Consider the following 14592-nt stretch of genomic DNA (forward strand, 5'->3'; position numbering starts at 1 on the left):
GGAAAGTAACGAACGGGATGTATCATGTATAGCTGATCAGTCTTATTAGTTTATTAATCCCGACAGTCGCTTAGGCGTTACAACCGCAGCTGTCAAACGATCCATCTTTGTGTGGAGATATTTGCCGTAGCACTCGAAATCCAAATGGTATTCGAGCAGACGAACTTTCGACACTCAACTAACTGTTCAAACCCGATGCGGAGGCGCCTCGGGATGAATTTTAAATAAAGAGCAAGGCCCACTTTCCCCGTGGACCTTCAGTAACTCGACTGGAGGTGCTCAGCCGCTGAAGGTTTGCATGTAGATGGCTCGTTAAGCAGCGTATAACGCGCCACAAACTACCACTCTTCGTCGCCTGCTTCCTCCACCTCAACGTGCCGTGCCCCAGAACTGACACTAACATTACTTGGAATCTACTGGGCCGAAGGTAACAAGTAAAATGAAGCAGAAACGATTTTATGAAGTACTACAATCACTCAAAGGTCTTGGCATTGTAGTGCGGGGGAAAGCGAACAAATAAAGTGTATAGAAAAAGTTTTGCGATACCTGAGGATCTATGAATGTGTAGATTGGAATCAATGGATGCAGGAAATGAAATAATAAGTGAAATCAAAATCTGCTACCGAGTAACATTTAATATCGTGTTTCTCCACCGTGAGCATCGCAACGTGACTGGATCGTCCTTGACGTGACCTCCACGACGTGTCGAAAGAACGGGGTGGGTGGGGGGGTTGGGGGGGGGGGAGCGAGAGAAATGGTGAGCTTATCTATTTCAGTGATTGTAAATGGGTTTTCTACTTCTGTTGTGTAGTTTTACACTCTAAGTATTCAGCTGTGTCTGTGAGTTCTTGGTCGTTGAGGTGTCTTAGCCACACACATCGGACACTGACCCTAACTTGCCATAGTGTCTTCCGAGCTCAGCGCTGTGCTAATGACAAACCTCTGGCCATACTGAAGTTAATTCTAGTCTCTTGGCACGTTTGGAGAAGTTCTGTAATGTAAGGAGAAGTGCTGGTTAATGCAAGTGACTGAATGCTGGTCTAAAATACAGCTGTTACAGCCATGCAAGAATGAACTGATTCACATCTCGAGTACACAATATCTGGGGTGTTCGTGGGCCATACTCAAATTTTGGGTTGATCGGAACTGTACTGCATCACCAGCCTCCCTCCCTCCTTCCGGCCGACATGGCTGCGGAGGAAGGTCAGTGTGCACATAGACACATGCATATTTATATAAAATTGTTGGATAGACTAGAGCCTTCGATACCATGCGTTGACTTCGACCATTGACGTCATACCAAGCTCCAAAATGCAACACGACATGGTTTCAAAATGGCGACCAATGACATTACTCATTCACATGTCACCGAAATATACACATTAAGTACAGAACCATACAAATTCTTAAAAAGAAATATTGAAGTTAAAGGGGACGGCAGTGGGAAACTGTGGGGGCTTGAGGCGGGGACAAACTAAAACAGCTGCAAAATCACGATAATGGCCACACATAAAAAACCAAACAGAGGGAAGCATGATACAGTGGCTAGTTTCAAAGACGCAAAAACACACAATTAGAGTGAACCAACTTTAATAGTTATCGAAAACATTAAAGGGGTTAAAGCTGCACATCAGTTAATTAAATATCATATCTATTTGTATTACTAATTTTGAGCCAAGTATACATCGTAGCGAAGTGAAGTGCAAACACAGAACGACAATGATGTATTTTCGAATCAACTGTTGCTAGAACGAGACGCGCAGCTTGTACTCAGTTGTCGTAAGCAAGTAAGATGCGCGCTCGCAGAAGATCGTGCAAGGTAATCGTAGTTAAGGCGTGGGCAGACAAAGCTATTTGCTCACAGTGTGATTAGCTTTTGCGACAAAGAATAGGCTAAAAGTCTCGAAATTACTGTACACAAACCTGTCAAGCGAATAGCAGTGTGTAAGTGATTGAGTATGAATAAGAGATGCAAAATCGGGCGCGCGTATCTTGAAGCTGAGGCACGTTTGCCAGAAAAAGACAGCTAATAGCACTTAACTAAATAATTAAAAGGCGGCGCCGTTCTTAATACGCTGGGATTCGGAAGGAATAGTGTTTAATACCCCATCCGGCCACCCGCATTTAAGTTTCTCCATGCATTCTTTAAATCGTTTGAGTCAAATACTGGAGTGGTTCCTTTGAAAAGGACGAGGCAGTATTCTTTTCCCGTCCTTGCCCTCTTCGATTTTGTTCTCAGCCTCTAATCGCCCTGTCATCAACGGGATGCTAAATCATAACGTCCCTTTATTAAACTGTCTGTGAAATGGACAAGTGCATTAATAATATTAAGAAGAGTGCGGTTTTAAGATGACACAGAAACTCTATTAGTGATGGAATGCTATTCACCACTGATACTGAAAGAAAATGTGATCGCTTTAGGTTCAGCCAACAAAAATCATTCGAATTGAAACTCTTTATTTTAATATTACTGTAGGTATATTTTCTCAGTTTTATCCATAGGCTATATTTCTTTGGTGTTTAGTATTCAGAAGATGTCTTTGTCCCTTTTTGATTTGTATCCTTTCTCTACGAGAAAGAAAAACAGCCACTGTGTAATGGTGTAGTTACTGCTCCCTTTTTTAATTGTGTCGAGTGGCCCAGTACCCCGTCGCTCTTACTGCGATGCGCAACACTGTAGTATTCTGTCGCCATCGCTAGGCGCACACTTCGCTTGGCACGCGCAGGGTACTGGTTGTTTGCTCACGACAGACTGTTTTGTAAACAGTAAAAGTTATCTCTCAATGGCAGTGCTCTGTGACTAACTTGGTACTTGAAGGGCAACGCTAATGGAAGTTATTCGTGGGATGTTGGCACCAGCGCTGCAAGTATTCCCTTACGGAACTACCTATAGTCTCCAGCTCGTGATTTCGATAATTGTAATGTAAGCCTTCTGAAGATAAGCCAGAAGTAAAGGAAATAAATATTGATGAGGTGATCGTTTTTAGCTATTTACTGACTACAACGATAATGGATAAGTTTAATGATAAAATGTACACTGCAATGCATCCAGGGCGTAGCGTCCGAATTTGAGGACTCTGTTTAATTTCCAGAGTGAATCGTTCAATCTGCATCGGTATGTCCGCTGTGTTGAAACTTCCTGGGAGAGTAAAACTGAGTGCCGGACAGGAATTCGAACCTGTAACCTTGTCTTACTCAGGCAATAACCTTGCCGACTTCACTATCCAGGCGCTGATCACGAATCGCACTCATAAGTTTCAAAATTGCACAAACTCCGCAGCAGAGTGAATGATTAATTCTGGACTCAGTCCCGTAGGCTATGGCTGAGCCATTTCTCCTCAATATCCACTGCTGGCCCAGCAACGTACCGGGTGGTAATAATCAATGTGCAGTTACAGAGGTCTCGTGTGAGCAGTAATCATCGTATGGCAGCGAAATTTGGTAGATATTCTAATGCGTTAATGCGGAACCGATTTACGATGGAAATAATTAATTTCAGTTTTGGCCACAAATACAAATCTGGCGATATGAATGCAAGAAAAACGTATAAAAATGTTTCTATAAGTAATGGATTAGGAGAGGGACGTAGGCAGAAAAGGTCAAACGAGTAAGGAAGACATAATGTTGATGTTGTTGTTATTAAGCGTCACTTATACAATTTAATCAATATAAGATGCTGTTCAAAAATGTGTGAGGTCCTAAGGGACCAAACTGCTGAGGTCATCGGTCCCTAGACTTACACACCGCTTAAACTAACGTATGCTAAGAGCAAAAAAAACACACACACACGCCCGAGGGAGGACTCGAACCCCCGGCGGGAGGGACCGCGCAATGCGTGACATGGCGCCTTTAACCGAACTGCTACTCCGCGCGGCTAAGATGCTGTACGGCGCCACATCTACACCTGGTGGCGAAAACTGGAACTATTTTTCCAGCGTAAATCAGTTCCAAATTGACGCAGTGGAATATCTACCAACTTTCGCTGCCATACGATAATTACGGCTCACACTGCACCTCTGAGAGTAGCTGCACTTTAATTGTAACGACCCGATATGAAGCAGTCGTTCCGTGAAGTTTGGAAGATGGGAGAGAGGTACTGTCGTAAGTAAAGTAGTGAGGGTGGGTCGTGTGTTGTGCAGGAAGATTCAGTCGATGAAAGCTTTGCCCACAAGAGGCAAGGTCTCGGGTTCGCCTCCCGAACTGGCAAACAGATTTCGTCTGCCAGGAAGTTCCGATGTTTAACCTGTTAGAAGAGCGCTTTAAGTACTGTTGCGACAGCAAGACAATTTGAAAGCAGATAAAATTCACATTCGGCGAATAAAATTTTGAACTATGCACGATTGTCCTTTCAGTAATGGTGGCGAAAGGTAGTTGGACCACATGTGCATTGTTGATGGGCTAATCACGGATCACGGATAACGCTTAACCCTCCTTACGGAAAGAAGTATATAATTTTAGTGTCATGATGAGACCATTCTGGCCATACCTTAGTTGGTGCATATAGTACGAAATTATCTGGAGAACTCTGCAGGGAAAACAAAATCGATGACAAAGTTTTCGAAAAGAGGGCCCATGAACCAAATATTACTACTCCCGTACTCCGTAGCAAATATGATGCAGATCTAGTGTTTGTTTAGCGACCAGAACAAAGATTAAAAATTTTGATAGGCTGAAAAGAAGGTAAATATAATTCGAACATATGGAGCTTCGTGAAATACGAGGAACATGGGCAGTGTGCCCCTTGAAGAACTTCTCGACGAGGCTATTTGCCGTATACTGTTCAATCTGGCCAAAGATGATCCGCGTCAGCGAGCACTTAAGTTCTTCCAGCAGGAAGGCGGTGCGCACAGGCTATCGTTAATTGTTTGAAACGATTGTCGAGAACGGCCGACTCTGGCAGTGTCGGACGGGGAATTTAAAATGTGCTGGGCTCGTTCTAGAAACCGAGGAAGTGTGCGCAGGTGAAACAAACGGTGCGGGCGGTAAGTGCGCTCTACTATGGAGACGCGGACTACAAACGTTTGAGGCTCGCGGTGAGTGCCTCTGTAGTGCGGACGAAGCGGTGGAGCTTTCAATGCGCACCACTCTCGCTTGCCTGCACCATTATCATGCAGTCTCGCTCTGCTTTGTCCTTTCTGTCGTACCATCCAGCCCTTTCGTAATCGACTTATTTTTCTTTCTTTGGGCTTTCTCTTTTATTTCGCGTCATTTGCTGCATCTCTAAGAGCAGCGCGAGGAAACCTCACAGCACTGCCCTCGGTACTGTCGTAAGAGTTTCCAAATTGTTTCAGTACAGATTACTACAGAGTTGTAGATATAACAAAATGATGTCGCCTTTGTGTAGCAATCTGTCGTTCGTATTCTAATAACGCATGACCGGCCGTTTGTGTTAAGTGCCTGCTTGCACACTCACATGTTTGTGCGCCGGCGAAAGGAAGGAAATGAGGAGAGAGTTGCCTTTGACGTCCTACCGACTACGAGGTCATTAGAGACGGAGCACAAGCTCGCATGCAAAATGGATGAAGTAAAAATTGGCGTTTTCAGAGGAACCAGTTGTGCATTCGCCTTAAGTGATTTTGGGGAGATCACTGCCATACTGAGGGACTTCTCTCCCTAATGCTAACAACTGCACTGTAAGTGGCAGGCTAGGAGTGAGGGATGGATAGATGTGCAGATAGAAAGAAAGGCGAATTCCAGTGCAAGTACATAAACTTTTTCACGCCGCCGTAACCGAGAGCTCTAATGCACGCTTGTGTTGTAGCGCAGGACTCGGAGGTAGGTAGTTCCCATTCGGGTGGAAAAAAAAGTCATCGACAGTACTTCGCGGGCAATTGGAAGAGAGTTGGTGGCGTACAGTTCCTAATCGCCAAACTTTACGCCGAAATCCTGGGCTAAATTGCAAATCTCTCTACGGCGTCTCTTGAAGCGAAGTCATGTGAGGCTACAAAAATCTGTCCGTCGGCTAGTGACGTAAAGTTCGGATGTCCCTTTGCTACTATTCAAGAAGAGCAGATTTCCCTCTGTTCCTTATCTCTTAGTCATCAACAGTATAAGCAAGACACTGAGCCGCGCGGAGTGGCCGCGTGGTTTCAGGCGCTGTGTCACGGATGGCGCGGCCCCTCCCGCCAGAGGTTAGAGTCCTCCCTCGGGCATGTGTGTGTGTGTGTGTGTGTGTGTGTGTGTGTGTGTGTGTGTGTGTGTGTGCTGTTCTTAGCATAACATAGTTTAACTAGTGTGTAAGTCTTGGGACCGATGACTTCAGCAGTTTGGTCCCTTAGGAATTCACACACAGCCGGCCGGTGCGGCCGAGCGGTTCTAGGCGCTTCAGTCCGGAATCGCGCGACTGCTACGGCCGCAGGTTCGAATCCTGCCTCGGGCATGGATGTGTGTGATGTCCTTAGCTTAGTTACGTTTAAGTAGTTCTAAGTTCTAGGGGACTGATGATCTCAAATGTTAAGTCCCATAGCGCTCAGAGCCATTTGAACCATTTGAATTCACACACATGTTGAACAAGAGACTGAAATTCCACACGCACTAATCACAGTGACCTTCAGTCAGCATGTACGCTTACGACACAACACTTAGGTTTCGCGAAGGAATGGAATCAACAAGAGCGAAGCAAGAACACTTTTATAATTTGGTGGCTGAACGCATCCCTCGGGGTATCCCAACCAAATATTCCATACGATTTTGCTTCTTATTTAATTCAATGGAAGAAAGCACCAACTCGGTCGGTAAATCTGACGCACTCATCGGAAAGTGTGGGTCATAATCAGCAGCACGCTGTGATCTCGACGAATGTTACACACAAAATCAGATTTTAGTACAGAAAATTAGTGCACAGTATAAAAACCACGAATTAATACCAAACCTGCCGCTAAACTTTGGTGACGAATATTATTTGAACCAATCCAGATTTACTCCAACTGTCCCCGGGCCTAACTTCAGTACGTCACGAACATTTAGAGCACGTCAGTAACTCCGGTGGACCTATAAGAGATTACAATTATAGTAAAGAAAACACACTCCCGGCTTCCTTTTGTCGACGTGCGCTAGAACTGCGGCACACGCAAGCTGTTTAATGTAAGTGGCGTTCCGCGATTACAAATACAGGAGACTACAGTCAAAAATGGTTCAAATGGCTCTGAGCACTATGGGACTCAACTGCTGAGGTCATTAGTCCCCTAGAACTTAGAACTAGTTAAACCTAACTAACCTAAGGACATCACACACATCCATGCCCGAGGCAGGATTCGAACCTGCGACCGTAGCGGTCTCGCGGTTCCAGACTGCAGCGCCAGAACCGCGCGGCCACTTCGGCCGGCGACTACAGTCAGATCAAACAGCATGCATCAGACACACACTTCGTATAGAAAGCGACTTGGGTCTCGGGACGTGTACTGAATAGTTCATTTGAGGTGTACGTATCACGTGCTCTTGTGGCATCAAAGCTCGATTTTACCTGTCCGCGCTAGCCGCCTCATAGAAACACCTGCTCTGCTGCGTACCAGTTCCAGCTTGCGAAGCTCTCGTGACTTTCTCGTTCGTTTCGCAGGCGTGATACCAGGCTCCTCCGATTATTTTTACACTGCTGGCCACCGTAAATGCAACACCAAGAAAGACAAGAGGAAGCACAACAAAATTTATTTTGTAGATAACATGTTGACCAAGTATCCAATGATTACGTTTACAGAAGTCTGTGACATGTGGTTCCTGCCAGAATCAGTAGCCAGAGTAGCCGCCATTGTTGGAGATCACCGCTGCCACACGTCTCGGCATTGAGTCAAAGAGAAGTTGGATGTGTTCCTGGGGTACAGCAGCCCAAGCAGCTTACACACGTTGCCAAAGATCATCTGGTGTGGCAGCTGGGGATATAATCTGGATCACTCGTTGAGCAACCATGGACCACATGTTTTCTATCGGCGAAAGATCCGGAGAGCGAGCCGGCCAGGGAAGCAATTCAATCTGGTTATTGACGAAGAACCTTTGGACAATGCGTGCCACGTGTGGTCGCGCATTATCCTGTTGAAATATGGCTGTGGCCGAGCCCTGAAGGTAAAGAAGGACAACTGGCTCCAGCACCTCGGATATGTAGCGCCGGCTATTTAAAGTACCGGCATTGCGTACTAGAGGCGTGCGAGAGTAACATCCAATACCGCCCCATACCATAATACCCGGTGCAAGACCAGTGTGGCGGTGCATAATGCAGCTGTCCAGCATCCTCTCTCCACGGTGTCTCCACACTCGAATCCGACCATCGTGGTGCTGCAGACAGAAGCGTGCCTCGTCAGTAAAGACAACGTCATTCCATTCTGCCGTCCACATCCGTCTATCATCACACCATTGGCGACGGAAACGTCTGTGGTTCTGCGTCAATGGTAGACGAAGCAATGGACGTCGTGCGGACAGACCACTCTGCTGTAAACGGCGTCGAATGGTACGCGCAGACACTGGATGATGCGTTACAGACGCAATGTGCTGTGCTATGGTTCGGGATGTCACTGAGCGATCCGTCACTGCCATGCGCACAATTTGCCTATCAGCACGTGCAGTGGTGCACCGAGGTGAATGCGATCGACCACGTCGGTCCGTCGTACCCTCCTGCATCCAACGGTCACATATCCGCACTGCAGTTGTTTGGTTTCGTCCAACACGACTAGCGATTTCTCTGTATGATAATCCACAATCTCGGTAAGCCACTATCCTTCCTCTGTCGAACTCGGAAACTTGATCAAACGATGTTCGCTGTTGTCTACGAGGCATAACTGATCGTCTTGTGAAACAACCACAAGGTAAACACACGTGCCGAACGTACACTCGTCGAAATCGCCAAGCCTTAAATGGCGCTATGAGGTGGCGCCACAGGCGCGCGTGATGTGCGTCTGCGCTGAAATTCTAATCAGTTGCATATCTCATCGCTGCAAACCCATGGTGTAAATTTCACTTCATTCGGATGCTTCCTTCAGGGTGTTGCATTTACGGTGGCCAGCAGTGTATTTTAACTCTGCTCTGTTGGTTGTAGCCATAATCCGTTGCTTCTTCTGCAGCTTGATTTTGTGTCTGTCACTGTTAGATCGATAGTTTCGCTCATTTTAAGATCTTTGTTGCTTATAATTTTGAAATTACAAACTTCGTCGGCCTATCCTCGAAAGAAAAAGATTCACATGAAACGCAGCTTGCTTTGTTCATATACATCATATTGTAAACTATATATGCCGCCGAACATGTCGATTCCGCATCTTAGATTTCCTAAAGGCGTTTCACACTGCACCACATCGTCGGCTGCTGTTGCAGAGTATCTTCTCAAATATGTGTCTGGGTCGATGATTATTTGACTAATAGAAGTCATTACGTTATACTGGACGGCGAACGTTCTACAGAAATGAAAAGGACATCGGCTGTGCTCCAAGGAAGCTAATGTTTTCAGTTTAGATGAAAGCTTTATCAGACAACAGTAAGCACTCCACGATAGTCCGCTGGTGATATTGTTGTGTACAGGAAAGTATCACTGTTGGACGATCTTAAGGAACAGCTGAAAGACTTGAATGACATTTTCACTTTGTGTAATGAATGGTAGCTCTCTTTAAATGTCGATAAATGTAACATAATTCCTATAACACAGAGATTATCAGCAACTGTTTGCAAGATTAGTGGTGAACATCTTGAGCACGACGCATTGTATAAATATTTAGAGGTGATCGTAACATGCGACATAAAATAGGACTATCACGTACGAAGCTGTGAGCGACTTATTGGGGAGTGTGCTGGCTAATAGTATCGATGGAGGTGGTGTAACGTTGTCTCTGTCTCATTTTTTAACGTAACAAGGAACGAAAGGCTGATGTGACAGATCGGCAAAAGGGGGTGACTACTTTCGTGGTTATGAGAGTACTGTCTTAGGAAGAAAGTGTCGGGTTGCGCTAGTGCATTTCTCTAGTGTTTGCCTATAGTTTTACCTGCAACGAATGACATCCCGGTTGCGTAAGATGTCACTGCTGGTCCACTCCGACCCGTTTACAAACGAATTCTCCGAAGGGAGTAACATTAAATGCACATTTACAGGTAAAGTGGCACGTAAGAGATATTTGTTCATGCTGTTCAGGGACGGGTTGTCAATCGAGTAATTATTCGATCCAGATTTCAATCCCAGGAGTAATTTCGCGTCATTTAAATGTGGTGCGGTAAACCTCTGCAGCCACTGAGACGAGAATGAGTTTGACTTCTTAGAAGGCGTTCCGAGCTGCGTGGGAGATGGGATTCTTATAATATCTGGCAACCGAGATCGTGTGTCTTGCAATCAGTCACAGACCTTCGTGCAGAGGAGGTGGTAGGCCAAGCAGGCTTGGACACGGCACTTTAAAGTTCCGTGGGTGGAGTTACCCAATTTTGCGCAGGAGCGCTAATATTACGACAGCAGCCTTCTTGTAATAACCACGTATCGTCAAAATTCCGTGGTGATGCACAGTTTCATGTTGCTAATTGCGAGCAGTTTGTGTTACATCAGGGAACTTATAGTTATCTGGAGGAAATTTTGGCCAAAGAAACTGACTCGGTGAGTTTTATTTAAGTGCAAATAGACCATATCTTGTCTGTGGAAATGGGAGTGTTTCATTTTGGTGTACGTTTCTGAAATTAATGTTTTTAATTCTTATCCCGAGATTTTATTCTGAGTTTGATGAGGACGATGCAGAGGCAGCTGGAAGTTAAACAGAGATTGTTAGCTTTTTATGTTTCCGGTCAGTAGACTAATCTTAGATTTTATCAGAGTGCAATCGTAATGCAACAGGGTAGTGTTCAGTTAAATTTTTCACATTGACTAGTGCTTAAAGCGAGTTTGATTACCCGGGGAAATAGCTGACTCGATCAGCAAAACATTCACAGCTAATGACTGGTTAATATCCAGTTTGAAAACAGATGAGGAAACTGAAGTCATTCGGCGTCATTGTAGTTGATTTCCCGTCGCTGCATCACTGTCCACTGTGGCCGGAAGCAACAAGCACATGCTTGTGCAAGGATTCAGACACGGAACCTGTGCTAGGAGTTATCTCTCTTGTGAGGTTACGCCAGTCTTCCGTCGCTCCGCGACAGCGATCCTCTATGACTCTACGACCACTTTGTGTCTTGAGATTTGACATCGGAGTTATTAGAGACGCAAATGGCCGAACTACGAGTATTTAGAGTGAAGAATAGGGTTGGCAGTTATTATCGGGGGACACCAACAGGGCTCTACAGGGTGAAGCGAAATTCGCGCACTCGGGCTTCGCAGCGAGACTCCTTACATGCTAGCGATAAAAAAATGTATGTCACAAAACTTCGTCCGGCGAATACATCCAGCAGAAAAAGGACGTTAAAGAGTGGCAATCTGGCAACACTGTAACAACATTTATGGTAACTATATACACTCCTGGAAATGGAAAAAAGAACACATTGACACCGGTGTGTCAGACCCACCATACTTGCTCCGGACACTGCGAGAGGGCTGTACAAGCAATGATCACACGCACGGCACAGCGGACACACCAGGAACCGCGGTGTTGGCCGTCGAATGGTGCTAGCTGCGCAGCATTTGTGCACCGCCGCCGTCAGTGTCAGCCAGTTTGCCGTGGCATACGGAGCTCCATCGCAGTCTTTAACACTGGTAGCATGCCGCGACAGCGTGGACGTGAACCGTATGTGCAGTTGACGGACTTTGAGCGAGGGCGTATAGTGGGCATGCGGGAGGCCGGGTGGACGTACCGCCGAATTGCTCAACACGTGGGGCGTGAGGTCTCCACAGTACATCGATGTTGTCGCCAGTGGTCGGCGGAAGGTGCACGTGCCCGTCGACCTGGGACCGGACCGCAGCGACGCACGGATGCACGCCAAGACCGTAGGATCCTACGCAGTGCCGTAGGGGACCGCACCGCCACTTCCCAGCAAATTAGGGACACTGTTGCTCCTGGGGTATCGGCGAGGACCATTCGCAACCGTCTCCATGAAGCTGGGCTACGGTCCCGCACACCGTTAGGCCGTCTTCCGCTCACGCCCCAACATCGTGCAGCCCGCCTCCAGTGGTGTTGAGACAGGCGTGAATGGAGGGACGAATGGAGACGTTTCGTCTTCAGCGATGAGAGTCGCTTCTGCCTTGGTGCCAATGATGGTCGTATGCGTGTTTGGCGCCGTGCAGGTGAGCGCCACTATCAGGACTGCATACGACCGAGGCACACAGGGCCAACACCCGGCATCATGGTGTGCGGAGCGATCTCCTACACTGGCCGTACACCACTGGTGATCGTCGAGGGGACACTGAATAGTGCACGGTACATCCAAACCGTCATCGAACCCATCGTTCTACCATTCCTAGACCGGCAAGGGAACTTGCTGTTCCAACAGGACAATGCACGTCCGCATGTATCCCGTGCCACCCAACGTGCTCTAGAAGGTGTAAGTCAACTACCCTGGCCAGCAAGATCCCCGGATCTGTCCCCCATTGAGCATGTTTGGAACTGGATGAAGCGTCGTCTCACGCGGTCTGCACGTCCAGCACGAACGCTGGTCCAACTGAGGCGCCAGGTGGAAATGGCTTGGCAGGCCGTTCCACAGGACTACATCCAGCATCTCTACGATCGTCTCCATGGGAGAATAGCAGCCTGCATTGCTGCGAAAGGTGGATATACACTGTACTAGTGCCGACATTGTGCATGCTCTGTTGCCTGTGTCTATGTGCCTGTAGTTCTGTCAGTGTGATCATGTGATATATCTGACCCCAGGAATGTGTCAATAAAGTTTCCCCTTCCTGGGACAATGAATTCACGGTGTTCTTATTTCAATTTCCAGGAGTGTATATATGTCAGCACATGTTTATTGTGCTGTTCCGCCGGCCGGAGTGGCCGTGCGGTTCTGGGCGCTACAGTCTGGAGCCGAGCGACCGCTACGGTCGCAGGTTCGAATCCTGCCTCGGGCATGGATGTGTGTGATGTCCTTAGGTTAGTTAGGTTTAATTAGTTCTAAGTTCTAAGCGACTGATGACCTCAGAAGTTAAGTCGCATAGTGCTCAGAGCCATTTTGTGCTGTTCCGTTGGTGCAGTGGATAGAGTTTTCGGTTAACTTGCAGGATGTCAATGGTTCGATCCTGGTTTGAGGCATATGTTTTTAATTTGGTAAATGTAGTCCAGGTGGTACGGTACCTGGCATCTTAATCGTCAACAACGACTGCAACGGGTCCTCTAATACTACTAAAATAGTAGAAATGGAAGATTGGTCAGTTTTTAAAGCAGCCATTTCCACGCCGTGGGCGTGAATTTATTCGCACCACTTCATTTACTACGTGCGAAACCTGTTTTCTTTGTATCCTTCTCTAGTGGCACCATAAATTAGTACTAAGTATTATTCTTACGTCGTTCAGGTCCACTACATTCCGTTATGGCCTTTCGTTACCCGTAGGACTAGCAACGTGCTTTGCGGATACTGTGAATGGTTCCAACAAGAACAGGAAGCCAGCGACGACTTCGTGAACACCATAATATGGCCGGATGAAGCAGCATTCACTCTTGAGGGTGTCTTCAATACGCACAATGCCCAACATTGGTGTGTGGTTAACCTGTACGTCACCTGCGACCGTGGATATCAAGTTCGCTTTGGTATCAGCGTTTGGGCCGGAATATTGGACGACAGGTGTTTGGGCCCCTACATATTGCCTGACTGGTTGACTGCCCTAAGGTATCATACATTTCTCTCAAACTATCTGCCTGATGCGCTGGAAGATGTTCCACTACATGTGTAGCAGAGGATGTGGTTCCAACATGATGGTACACCTTCACACTCTGGAATTAATGTGCGACAGTATTTGGACAGAACATTTCCAGGGAAATGGCTCGGACGTGGGGGTCCAGTTGTATGGCCACCACATTCACCTGAGATAAATCCTCTGGATTTCTTCCTGTGGGGACAACTGACTGAGCACGTGTACTCCACTCCGCCGACGAATATGGAAGAATTAGTAGTGCGTGTTCATGCTACTCTTTTTACTGTGGATGCAGATTTTCTGCGAAGGGTCCAGAGCTTTTATGATCTGGCGGGTTGCGCAGCGTTTGGATGTACAGGGAGGTCGCTTTGAGCATCTGTTGTTATGAGAACAAAGTATTCTGTTGTGAAGGTCATGCGGTCATTAATTTGGACATTACTACTGTCTCTGGTTGCTAATGTGCGACATTTGAGCGCTCATATTACATGTAATATAAATGATAAGTAGGTGTTGTGCTATTGTACTGTGCTATCATCTTTAGCATCTCGAAACTGATATTGTTTTGTAGTTATTGTGTCCTTTGACAGGTCATTCGTTTCAACTGTCTATTTCTTATTTGTCTAACCACGTTTATGTTATGTTCAGCGTTACAAAATGTTGTAAATTTAGGATACACGTGACCCAAGAAACGGTGTATATTACAGTATGAAATCTCACAATGAAATTAGCAAATAAAAAAATGCGCCCAAATTCAGGGTCGATCCCTCGACCTCCTGCATGCTAACCCAAAACTCTATCCACTGCACCAACCGTACAGCACGATTAACATGTGCTGACAGAGGTCGTTACCGTACATGTAGTTGCAGTGT

At 46.5% G+C, this 14592-nt stretch overlaps 1 protein-coding gene across 3 annotated transcripts in view; it reads left to right on the forward strand.

Annotated features, from left to right (window-relative positions):
- The window catches only part of LOC126248235 (cAMP-specific 3',5'-cyclic phosphodiesterase), a 953544-nt gene that overhangs the window by 833688 nt on the left and 105264 nt on the right, over window positions 1–14592 (forward strand). The window lies entirely within an intron of this gene.

The sequence above is a fragment of the Schistocerca nitens genome, chromosome 3, assembly GCF_023898315.1.
Source record: "Schistocerca nitens isolate TAMUIC-IGC-003100 chromosome 3, iqSchNite1.1, whole genome shotgun sequence".
NCBI lineage: Eukaryota > Metazoa > Arthropoda > Insecta > Orthoptera > Acrididae > Schistocerca > Schistocerca nitens.